General features: G+C 39.2%; 1 protein-coding gene and 1 pseudogene across 1 annotated transcript in view; both read left to right on the top strand.

Moving 5' to 3' along the window:
• Positions 1–13,304, top strand: part of TULP4 (TUB like protein 4) — a 209,443-nt gene that overhangs the window by 139,707 nt on the left and 56,432 nt on the right. The gene's annotated exons all lie outside the window — the stretch shown is intronic.
• LOC123619869 (U4 spliceosomal RNA) lies at positions 9,930–10,057 on the top strand (annotated as a pseudogene).

Genomic DNA, 13,304 nt, shown 5'->3' with positions numbered 1-13,304 from the left:
CCAATATTCTGAACACTGAGTTAACAATTTAATTACAGAAAACATTCATACAAATTTACTCTTAAATCTACATAGATAGCCAATTGATAAATGGATAATAGACATGAATTACTCACAAAAGAAGTTCAGCTAGTAAGTAATCATGGAAAGTATGTATTCTCAGGGAGAAATGCAAAATACCACAGTGAGGGTATATTTTTACTTATTAACAAAAAATAAAATGATACAGATGATTTTACTGATTATTCATAAGAGTTTAATCAAATAAGTATTCTCATTCATTGCTGGTGGTAATGTGTATTAGACCTTTAGGAAAGCAAAGTTTTAATCTGCTTTGGCCTGGTAATATACTTGAGGCATTTATCTAAAAGAAACAAAAAGGGAAGAAAGTAAAAGCTATAGTCATTAAAGCATTATTTGCGATAGTGAAAATTTGGCAGCAGCCTACTAGTATGAAAGTAGGAGGCTGCTTAAATAAACTGTGGTACAGCCGCTTAAAGGATCATACGGTAGTTCAGTAAGTTAGGGGTTGTGGTTACAGAGATGATGTAATGATCTAGAAGAGCTCCTACGGTGTGATGTTAAGGAAAACAAGCCAGGATACGAAATGGTATGTGATTACCACATCGTAAAGCAACCAGAAGAAACTGCCCACATGGTGAAAAGAACTGAAAGGAAATTAATCAAAATGCTGTAAGTAGGTGGTTACTGAATGGTGAAGAGCCTCTGGGTCATTTTTTTGAAACCTAATTTCAAATTTTTCTTTAATATGCCTCTTTTGCTGCCATGATAATATAATAACCTAATAAAATTAATGTAAGGTTTGACTAGTTAAAACCTTTGTAAGCATATAACTTGTGTTGTCTAAGTACAGAAAAATCCATAAAACATGTCAGAACATTTCATACCCGAGACTTCAGTTTAGTTTTGGTAAAATCAAGCAGTACATAATGAAACCATAACTTATTTTTTAATCTTTTTTTTTTTTTTACTGAATTGCTTCCATCTAGTCACTATATATTTCATGTTTCCATTTTTTCAAGTAAAATTAGCCAGTAAATTTTCCTCTTTCTTCCCAAACTATTATGAGAATTATGGAGTCTCAACTCTGTTTCTTGCCTTGCCTTCCTCCAAAGGCATCTCGTTATTATATGCGTGCTTGTGTGTTCCTTTGTGAAGCACTTGGATTTATTTATTACAACGTTTTATTTTTGTAGGGTTTTACTGCCCCTGCAGTCTGCTCAGAGACACATGCTGTGGCCCATTGTGACCTTGCAGGCACTTAACTTCTCCCTGCTTTAGTTTCCTCCTCTGTGACAAAGGGTGTGAATTATTTCCTGCCTAATTCCCAGGACCTTTCAATGATCAGATGAGGGAGCAGATGTGAAAACACTTGAGAATATGTAAGTGGGAGTCTTGGCTTCACATCACTTCCTCACCTAGAGTGATGGAACCACAAGGCCCACATCACAGTTCCCCATGATTTGAGCCACCCAGTGTTCCCAACCGACTGCACACCTGGAGTGTGACAGGCGCAGGCCCAGAGATGCTGGGGACACAGTGGATGAGACACCTGCCTTTGAGAGGCTTGGGCTGGTTGAGGAGGCAGGCCCACAGGCATCCTGCCTGCTTCTGACACAGTCGCCGAGGTGGCAAACAGCATGGTGTTGTGAGCGGGACAGAGAGGGATGGGCTGCTGCTTCAGAGCTAGGCTGAGGCCCTTGGACTTGGTTCCCTAGGCCTGTCAGCGGGACCTGAGAGCAGCCTTGGTAGTAGCTGGGTAGCTGGGCTCCTGGCCCACGACCTCTGTCTGGATGACTGGTTTTTTTCTGCTGCTTTATTTAGCACTAACTGGTGAAATTTAATTTGAGGAAAATGCTCCATTGCCTTTTAAAAAAGATTGTGGACCTTGGAGGAATTTAACACAGAGAAGAGATGTGTAGGACACTTTATGGGGCATGTTTGAACTGAGACTTGGAAAAACAACGTTCCTTCCTCCATCTGTCATTTTTCCATCTCTCTTTCTTGGTTTGAAAATTATTCATGAAAAGAGTATGTCATGTTGTAATGTAATGCCCTGAGCTCTTACACTGGGACGGCCTCAGGTGTGGACTGCGAGGAGCTGGCTGCATCTCTTCTCCTTTCCCGGTGGACCTCCTGCCCTTGGTGCAGAGTGAAACAGCCCCCAGGAGGCCTCCTCACATCTTGAGTCACTTCTGATCATGATGGAATTTTAGGCTACTTCCTGTTAACTCTTTAAAGTACAAACAGTGCTATTTTACAACAGTGAGTTTGAAATCTAGTCGTTTTCTTACTTGTCATGTATTTTCTTCATCTTTGGGTGGTGATTTATGTACTATTTTGGGATTTATAGACTACTTCAAATATCAGCTAGAAACTGGGAACATTTTCCCCAGAAAATTGTGCACCTGTACATACATGATCATACATACCATTCGGCATAGAATTTTGGGAACTCATAGGATTCTCCCCCGTTCAAATCCTGATCTAGATTGTTTAAAGGTGACATTTGGGATAACCTTCCCCAAATTTCTATTACGCAGATATTCAAACATTACAGAAAAGTTGAAAGAACATCCCCTCCTTTGGTTCAGCTGCTCACGTTTTGTCGTATTTGTCTTCTGCCTGTTCCTCTTCCCCTGCCTCCCTCCAGCCTTCGCTCCCTCTCCACACACACACACACACACACACACACACACACACACACTCACACACTTTCTTCTAATACTATTTTGAAGTAAGTTGTAGCTGTCATGGCATGTGTCATGGCACTCCTAAATACCGTAACTTGTATGTTCTAAGAATCAGGTCATTCTCCCACATTATCACACCTAAGAAAACAGCAGTGATATTATTTGCTATTCAGGCTGTCTTCCTATTTCCCTAATTGTTACAAGAATGTGTTTTATAGACTTCACTGCCCCCCACCCCCATATTTAGAACCAGAAACCAGTTCAAAATGTGCAGCAATTGGTTGGTATGTCTTTAGTCTGGAACAGTTTCCTCTCTCTCTCTTTTTTTTTTTAAATGACATTGTCTTTCTAATGCATTCAGTGTGGTTACCTCATGGAGTGTCCCCTACTCTGGGTTTATCTGGTTGTTTATGTATGATATCATTTAACTTCTTCTGCTTGGCCCTTTATTTTCTATAAACTGGAAGTTAGGTCTAGATGAGAGTTGGATTAAACAGTTTTGGTAAGAATATTTTAGAGGTGACATTATATTCTTCATACTGAGCCGCATTAACCACAGGTGTATAATGTCATGTTATCCCACAGTGAAGGTTGCTGAGTTCAATGGAACCTCTGTAAAAACAAAATTATCTTTCACAGTGTGTTCTTAATTTCATCTACACTTATAGCTACTTTTTTCAAGTGATGTGTTTCATTTCAAGCTGAAGTTTGTCTTCTGTTAAATGTCAGGAAAGGAATGTGATCCTCCCTGGACTGTATATAGTAGGTGAGGACTCTCAGTCTGCATGGGCTGCTGTCACAGAATTCCACAGCCTGGGGGCTCACACAACAGACAGTTATTTCTCACAGTTCTGGAGGCCGGAAGTTCAAGGTCAGACGCTGGCAGGTTTGGTTTCCCCTGAGGCCTCTCTCCTTGGCTTGCAGACGGCCGCCTTCTTGCCGTGTCCTCATGTGGCCCTTTCTCTGTGCTCTCATCCCTGGTGTCTCTTTCTCTTATAAGGACACACATTCCTGATCCCTGTGGCCACTGCTTCTGACTCTTTGCTTGTGTTTCCCTCCACATTTCTGAATTATGGGCTTATTTGCCAAATCTGATGGGGCCTTGACTGTCTCAGAACGCTCCCTTCCACGGCCACCCTCCTTCCCCCTGCCTCCCACCCTCCCAGTGTGCTCAGTCTTCACGTCTTCCTTGTACAGTCGTTTGCTTTTTCCAGAATTAGTAAAATTACCTAATTTATTTGCTTAGTTGTCTATATACCAATCACAAATTAATCCCTATGCTCTCCAAAAAATGGAAAATCTCCTCTGAATTGTTCTACCACTCCAAGTGGTGTGTCCGATTCACTTATCTCCCTCCCAGGGCCCTCGGCCACCTGCTCCGGCCTCAGCCGGTGGCCCTTGGCCCTGCAGCACACCGGCGTGCTGCGCACCCATTCCCTCACCTCCCCCTGCCTTAGGATCCCTGATTTGTGAGATCACACCCTTATTTTTGTGGTTTGTCCCCTCATTTTGATGGAACACATCTTCAGAGTGTTTTAAATTTCAAGATGACATACTTTGTCTGTTCAGCCCCTTCAGAGAGTAGGATGTGCACCTGCCTGTGTGGCTGGGAGAGAGGATGCGGAGGGCTAACAGTTCCCTTTCAAGACTTCCAGCCAGTCCTGTCTCCCCCCCCCCCCCCCGTCCCTCACCTCCACCTGGGAAGGAGATACAAATCGGTTTGCTCCTGCCTTCCCTGCCGTAGGTGGGGCTCTGGCCCACTCTCACTTACATGTGCCCATCTGTATCCAATTTCTGGATGTTGACTTCTCTGCCTGCTGACCTCCTCTCTCCAGTTCTCTGTTAGAGTTTCAGGCCCATTACTGTCATTGACTGGGGTTTAGGAAGGTGTCCGCCCATTTGCCGCCCCTCATACCTTTCTAGCCTTCTTCCTGCCCCGCTCCCCCTCCACACTCGCCGGAGTGGACTAGTTTGGTGTCCTAAACTCTCATTGTTTTCCTGCCTTTGCACATGCTGTTCCTTCTGCTCTTGCCCCTTGTCTGTCCAGTCAGTTTCCACTCATCCTTGATAGGTCAACTCAAACATCGCCTCGTCTGTGCAGTCTGCCCCCGCCACCTTTTTTCTACTCCAGCCGATGCAGAGTTAGACTCTCTCTCAGTGTTCCAGCAGCACCTCCTGTATACCAAGAGCACATTTTGTAACATTTTCCACATTGCGCTGTAACTGTTGGTTGCATGTCTTCTTTCTTACCAGATGTGAGGGAAGGGGACCACGCCTTGCTGTTCCTGCAGCCCAGGACTGGGTGCAGCACTGGAGCAGGCTGCAGTGAGTGTGCGAAGGATGCTTTCTCTAGAAGCGCCAGCTTCCCTCTCCTCTCTGCCTGGTGCTGATTAAGTCCATGGCCTTGCCTAAGGGATTGTCACATTTCCTCCCACCCCCAGGTACCACAGAGACATGAAAGGGATTCTTGGTTCACCCCACACGTCCTGCCCTGGGAGGACCCAGCGTTAGTTTTTCGTTCGTAACTGTTTATACAGAAAAGTCTAATTTTTTGGTTTTTCACATCTGCTGATACTGGTGTGGAGTCTTACATCAGTTAAGGCTGGTTAGATTTAGGTTTTTTGTTTGTTTTGTTTTTAAATTTTTCAGACTGTGTGGTTGTCCCTCCTTTAGAAAGCAGTTTGAATGAGGATTCTAATAACTGATTTCTTCTTCCTACTCAAATCCAAAAACAGTTTCTGAATATGAATCATTGTTGGTTTAATCTTGATCCATGATATAGAAAATTCAACCTAGTGAGAATTACTAGATATTAGGATATCCTACCAAGAAAATCTACGTGATTTCCTTGGATGAAATCCTTTTCTAGATGACATGGTCTTGTCTCCTGGCATGGTGTCCCTGCGCTGCTGCCTGAGGACGGCAGGATAGGACTGATGCCATCTTCACAGACCCCAAACTTTTTTTCATCTTTTCTTCCTATGTCATATTGGCCCTTCTCTTTCTCTCTCTTCCATCTCTTTACAGTAATGAGGATTCTTTCTTATCCTGAGCCAACAGATTTTTCAGTGTAATATTCTGAAATTCTCCTCTTTACCCAGTGTGCCTATGACATATATTCATTTTTTTTTCACTTTTACACTAGAGTTGTAAGTGGATTATGCACCACCATCACCACAGTGCAGACTTGGTCTTTGTTGTTCGGGGGGTGCTCCTCCTCACCGCTGTGTTCTGGGATTCTCTCAATGGCATTGTGTCCTTGAATAGATGTTAGTTGTTGTTTTTGTATAGGGGAGCGAAGTCAGGAACAACTATTACACCATCTTGGTGACATCACTCCCAGTACAAATTCATGATGAGAAGCCAGAAAGAGAAAGAAAAATACCATAAGATATCACTTATATGTGGAATCTAAAAAAATAAAAAAGACAAACGAACTTATTTACGGGGCAGAGACAGACTCATGGACATAGAAAACAAACTTGTGGTTGCTGGGGGTGGGCCGCGGTAGATTTGCAGATACTAGCTGATGTATATAAAGTGGATAAACTAACAAGTTTCTACTGTATAGCACAGGGAACTACATTTAATATCTCATAGTAGCCTATAATGAAAAAGAATATGAAAATGAATATAGGTATGACTGCAACATTATGCTGTACACCAGAAAATCAACACAACATTGTAAACTGACTATACTTCAATAAAAATATATTAAAAAAAATTCATGATGAACATCCTGGAGTTACATTTAGGAAGTTTATAGCCACAGAAAAGAAACTTTAAGACTCATTTCTTTTAATGAGGACACAAGTAGATATTCTTTTAAAATTATGAAGGCAAATATTCTTAATAAAATTTAGAAGTACTGATAATTACTCTGTAGAGTTTATCCAGGCGATGACAGGTATAAACTATGATTAAATCACATGGCAGAGGATATTGTGTGGTGGTGATGAACTTAGAAAACAGGAGAACAATCCTATACAATAGAAGAGAGAGAAGTAGAGCTATAAAAACAAATTTTCTACTCCAAAAGATTTATACCCCCAATCTTACAAGTGAAACCTATGATTTCAGTAGACACATATTATGCTTGACCTTCAATTATAATAAAATAACCAGTGGTTTCTCCTTTGGAATGTTCTGTTAGGAAAGAAGCATTTGTCACATAGCTGGAATGTTAAAGTGTTTGCTGCTGATGTTAACAGCCCTAATGAAACACAGGTATTCTTCACTTTATATATGAGATTTTAAAGTTTCGGGAACTGAGTTTTTTTCATCATAATTTTACTTTAAATATTCCTGTAAGGGAATCTTTTCTATTTGAAAGAATATTCTGTAGAAATTGTCCTTGTTCAGAAGGCAGTTTGGTGTGAAATGAGAATTCTTTACCCAAAACATCTTTTTGCTAAATGTCCAGGCTTTCGTTTTCCATCAGTAGAGATAATGTTTGTTTGTAAATACTAGAACTTTCTTTAAAAGGAGGACTTAAGTACTTAAATAGACCTAATATTTTCTTAGGTACTTTAAACCATGATTGCAAATAAACTAGAAAGAGTCTTGGTTGGTACATCTTAAATAGCCCCAAGACACGACTTTCCATTTCTCAGATCTTAGCACATGCAGGTGTGAGTGGGGTGAAATCTTCTTCTCTGGCCTCCATCCTGGTGTGTTATTTTGTTGTTTTTGTTGTTTTTAACTTAGGAAGAGAGAAGGTTTATTCTTTTTGATCTGGGATACAAATGGTGGGTCCCAGGCTGCCTCTCATCAGCTGAAAGGAGGTTTTTCACAAAACGTGGACCCTCCTGATCAGTGTCTGGTGTCTGCTGATGTGATCAGTGATCCTGAGACCACCAGTATTTGTACAACAACTCTAAATGCATTCAGTACCACGACACGGACAACAATGAGAAAAATCACTAAAAGCACCCTTTGTGCCTGTGTGAAATGAAAGCCATTTTTATGTACACACTTTGCAAGAAATACGACCTTACTTGCCTTTGGGAATAGATTGGAGTCAGAACTCAAGTGATGTAGCAGAATCGGTAAAGGGGATATTTTCAGTGCAGGATTAATTCATTTAGTCCTAATAATTTAAAAAGTAAAAAATTTAAATTATTATTATACAAATCTTTTCTGAGATATTAATTGATGAAAAAGGAACTATTAGAGATAGTAATATACACTTAATGTTTTTAACACATTATAGTAGTCAGTTGCAAAGAATAATTATTCATTTTATTTTGAAATATAAGGTTATGTTTAAGGTACCAATATAGAATTGAAGTAGATTGCTAACTCCCTGAAAGTATTGTAAGTGATAAATGATTCTTGGGGTTTTTAAATTATATAATTTTTAAAACTTTATTAAAAATTCAGTAACACATCAAAAATAAATAGAATAAAGAACCCACATATTTTACCACATATGCTGTTTTATCCCTTTATTCTTTTTTTCCCCTGTGCTATGTTTAAAGCAGATCCCAGATAGCATGTCCTTTCACCCATACTTACTTCATTATAAATCTCTTCAAAATATGAGGTTTCCTTCCGTAACCACAATGCTGTTATCACACTGCCTCTTTTCTTTACTTTGAAGGAGGTTCTTGCAGATTAAAATGAGTAATTTGTCTGGAGCTTGGATTAGCCATGGCTTTAAAGGAGGACATCTGTTGCACCAGAAGAGATGGGTGGTCATTCTGAAGTTTTTCTTTGTCTTGCACTGTCAGAGAGGAAACGGTTTATAAAGGAAACTTTAAAAAGCAATGTAAGGCTTAGTTTTCTCAGCTAAAAGTGTGATGTTGCCACCACAGTTTTATAAATGAAAAGTAATTTACTGATATTTGACATACAGGTAATGACTGCCTCTTAGATAGAGGCCCACTCTTTGATATTAAAAAAAGTCAAACTTAACAAAACAAAAATGAAAAGAATCACAATTTATTATTCGCAAGGAGTGTTCTGTTCCCTGTAAGGAGACATTTTCCTCTGCTGGCTGTGTAGTGCTGGCTTCGCAGAGACTCAGCCGACTGCCCCTGCAGTGCCGCTCTCACTTCCCCCAGAGAGCCCACGCCTCGTCCTTTCAGGTGGTAATTGTAGGAACTGCATGGGTCTTAGCACCCCTGGGAAGACGTGAAAGCCATTGTGCTAACACAGCAGGGAAAAAAACATAGAAATCTCTCTCACACAAGCTCTTGTACTGAAATTATTTATTATTACTATTTTTGTAATCCACAAACTTACTGGAGTCAACAACTCAGTGAACCATTCTAATTCTGAAGACCTCAATGGTGAATGAACTGTAAGTAGGTTAAAGGACCTGCACAGTAGAGTTCCTACCTAGTGGCTTGTGGGAACACAGCTTTGAAATTAGACTTACTCTAAACCAGTGGGAAGAGTGACTCTTTTCCCTCCCTCCCCATTAGATTTTCCCATGACTTTTTAGTGGTGCACATAGTTTAAAAACTACAGTAAAAGGGAAGCCCATCTCTATTTTAAGTCTTGAACTGAATGTAATGTAGAAATGATTCTTGCCAAAATAGGCAAAGAGGATGTGAGTAACAAAGAAAATAATGGAAACATATTCAGAAAAGGAAGTCAGGAGATGGCCTCCACCCTTTATGGCTGTCTATAGAATTATTAACAACGTTTAAAATTTTTTTAGATTTTATTTGTATGTATTCTGGATATTCTGTTGAGCTCTTCACAGGAGAATATACATTTATTTAGCAAAAATGGGTGAAACTATTGTGTTTGTACTGTTTTGTGCTATTTTGGTTGAGTAACAGTGGCAATTAAGATGTTTAAAAATTAAATTGCTCTGTTATCTCTAGACTGAGATCATTGATGAATCACTATATAAAACTCTCAATATATATAAATTATAAAATATTCTAAATAAAAAAGCTTTCTTGAAATTTACATTTAATGATTTAGGTTAAGAATGAAAGATAGGAGGCAATTATTCATGTTCACTGGCTGTTATTAAGTACACCTTCTAAAGAATATGTTGAGCAGGACTGACATTAGCAAGATGGCAGAATAGCAAGCCCTGTAGCCTCCCTTCTTCAACAGACACACCAAATCAACAATACACAGACTAATTCCCTTTGTGAGAAATCCAGAAACTAGTTGAGAGCCTTCTGCACCACAGGTGTGTGTGAAACCAGCCACATTCGAGCTGGTAGGAAAATTTGAGGTACCCTCTTGTCAAGCTTTGCGCAGTGGCAGTATCATAGCCAATGAGGTTTATCCAAGGCGTGATTATTGCTAATTGAAAACTTTCCCCCAAATCACTACCCCTGGCAAAGTGCCATGTGATTAGGCACTAGCTCTCAGCTTCTCCTTGGGAAGAGATGGGAAGAACTGGACCGTACATCTGATGTTCTGATTTTATTCTGGGTGTGGCCTAAGCCACTGGCTTCTGTCTCACCTTTCTCAAAGGGCTGGTAGGACACCTGGGGGCCACTGAGAACAAAGATGGCAGTTTGAACTAGAACTCATTACAGCCCCTCCTCCTGGCCCAGTGCAGCATGAGCTGGTGAAAAACCACAGATTCCAGCACCTACCTTGGGAGGGAAGGAGTTGGACCATATATCCAATGTTCCAGATTTTCTCAGGGCTGCTCAAGGGACTGGCTTCTGTCCTGGAGCACTGACAGGACCAGCATACCCTAGATGTCTTGGGGCCACTAAGAACAAAGACGGTGGTTTGGACCAGCATGATGGCTTGAGAGACCACTAGAGTCTCTGAAAGGGCTGATTGTGAGGGTCTTCTTTTTTTATAGTCCTAGTCCATGAAGATTGGGAAAGGTGGCTGTTTTTGTCTCATGCACAGGCACCAACACAGAGAGTCAAGAAAAATGAAGAAACAGGGAAATAAGTCCCAAACAAAGGTACAAGATAAATCTCCAGCCCCTGACCCCAGTGAAACAAAAATATATAATTTACCTGACAGAGAACTCAGAATAGCAGTCACAAAGATGCTCAGAGGTCAAGAGCACAGTGTGTAAACAAAGTGAGGTTTTCAACAAAGAGTTTTTAAGTGTTTTTTTTAAATTAGAGATTACGGCACTAAAGAGTACAATAAATGAAATGAAAAAGACACTGCAAGTTATCAGCAGCAGATTAGGTGAAGCAGTAGAAAGAATCAGCAAACTTGAAGATGGGTCATTGGAAGTTATCTAGTCAGAGAGAAAAAAAAGTGAGATACAATATCACTGATTATCAGAGAGATGCAAATCGAAACCACAATGTGGTATCACCTCACACCAGTCAGAATGACCATCATTAAAAAGTCCACAAACGGTAAATGTTGGAGAAGGTGTGGAGAAAAGGGAACCCTCCTACACTGTTGTTGGGAATGTAGTTTAGCGTAACCATTATGGAAAACAGAGTGGAGATTCCTCAAAAAACTAAAAATAGACTTATCCTATGATCCAGCAATCCCACTTCTGGGTATATATCCAGAGGGAACTAATTCGAAAAGATACATGCACCCTAGTGTTCATAGCAGCACTGTATACAATAGCCAAGACATGGAATCAACCTAAATGTACATTGACAGAGGACTGGATAAAGAAGTTGTGGTATATTAATACAATGCCGTACTACTCAGCCATAAGAAAAAATTAAATAATGCTGTTCGCATCAACTTGGATCGTCGTTCTAAATGAAGTAAGCCAGAAAGAAAAACACCATGCTATCACTCATATGTGGAATCTAAAAAAAGAAAAAAGACACTAATGAACTCATCTACAAAACAGAAACAGACTTCCAGACACAGTAAACAATCTTATGGTTACTAGGGGGAAAAAAGGGTGGGAAGGGATAAATTTGGGAGTTCAAGATTTGCAAATATTAACTACTATGGATAAAAATAGATTAAAAAAACAGATTTCTTCTGTATAGCACAGGGAACTATAATCAATATATTGTAATGACCTTTAATGAAAAAGAATATGAAAACAAATATATGTATGCATATGTATGACTGGGACATTATACTGTACACCAGAGACTGACATATTGTAACTGATTATACTTCAATAAATAAATAAATAAATAAAAATTTAAAAAATAAAATAATAGGACAGAGGTTAAAAAAAAGTGACATGGAGTGAAGAAAGCTTGAGAGACTTGTGAGACACTGTCAGGTGAACCAACATATGTATCATGGGAGTCTCAGAAGAAAAGAGAGAGAAAGGGGCAGAATACTTATTCAAAGAAATAATGACTGAAAACTTCCCAAATCTGCAGAAGGAAATAGACATCCAGTTTCGGGGTCCCTCATGGATCCCAAATAAGATGAACTCAAAGAAATCCACATTGTCAGAAATCCAAAGGCAAAGAGAACTTTGAAATCAGCAAGAGAAAAGCAACTTGTCTCATAGAAGGAAACTCCCATAACACTGTAAGTGAATTTTTCAGCAGAAACCTTGCAGTCCAGAAGGAGATATGACTATGTATTCAAAGTGCCAAATGGAAAAAAAAAAAAGCAAAAAACAAAACTGCAAGTTGAGGATGCTATATCTGGCAACACTGTCCTTCAGAAATGATGGAGAGATAAAGGCTTTCCCAGATATATAAAAGTCGGTGTAGTTTGTCACCACTAGACCTACCTTACAAGAAATGCTAAAGGGAGTTCTTTAAGTTGAAATGAAAGGATGATAAACAACATGAAAGCATATGAAGGTACAAAACTCTAATGAAGATATAGATAAATAGGGAATATTTTGTCATTGTAATGGTGGTGGGTAAATCGCCTTTAATTCTAATAAAAGTTAATGGACAACTACTAAAAATAACTACAATTATACAAATATGTCAGAGGATGTACAATATAAAAATAAAAATAAATATATAAAATATATAAATTACGACATCAGTAACAAAATGCAGTAGGAGGGAAGAAATAAAAGAGTAGAATTTTTTTATGAAACTGAAGTTGTTATGAGTTTAAAATAGACTGACATGACTGTAATTTCTTTTATGTAAGCTCCATGGTGAGCACAAAGGAAGTATCTATAGAGATATGCAAAAGAAAAAAGAGACAGGACTGAAAGCATATGGATATAGAAAATCTGAAACACAAAGGAAGACAGCCAGAGAGGAAAAGATGGATGAAAGAACTGTAAGACTGACAGAAAACAGTTAACAGAATGGCAATAATAAGTCCTCCCCTGGCAGTAATTAACATTAAATGTAAAGTGGATTAAACTCCCTAAGAAAAAGACACAAAATAGCTAAATGGATGAAAAAAACAACATCCAACTATATGCTGCCTGTAGGAGACTGACTTTAGATTTAAGATTGTATACAGGCAGAGAGTGAAGGATGGAAAAAGTTATTCCATGTAAACGATAACCAAAAGAGAACAAGGGTGACTATGTATCAGACAAAATAGATGTTAACTTAAAAACTGTCACAAGATTACCATAATACTAAGTGAAGAAGGTCAGACAGAGAAAGACAAATATTATATGATATTACTTATATGTGGAATCTTAAAAGAAAAAGGATACAAATAAACTTATTTTCAAAACAGAAACAGACTCACAGACATAGAAACCAACTTATGGTTACCAAA

This window comes from Camelus bactrianus, chromosome 8 (assembly GCF_048773025.1).
Source record: "Camelus bactrianus isolate YW-2024 breed Bactrian camel chromosome 8, ASM4877302v1, whole genome shotgun sequence".
Classification (NCBI taxonomy): Eukaryota; Metazoa; Chordata; class Mammalia; order Artiodactyla; family Camelidae; genus Camelus; species Camelus bactrianus.
This window is presented reverse-complemented; position numbering and strand designations above follow the sequence as displayed.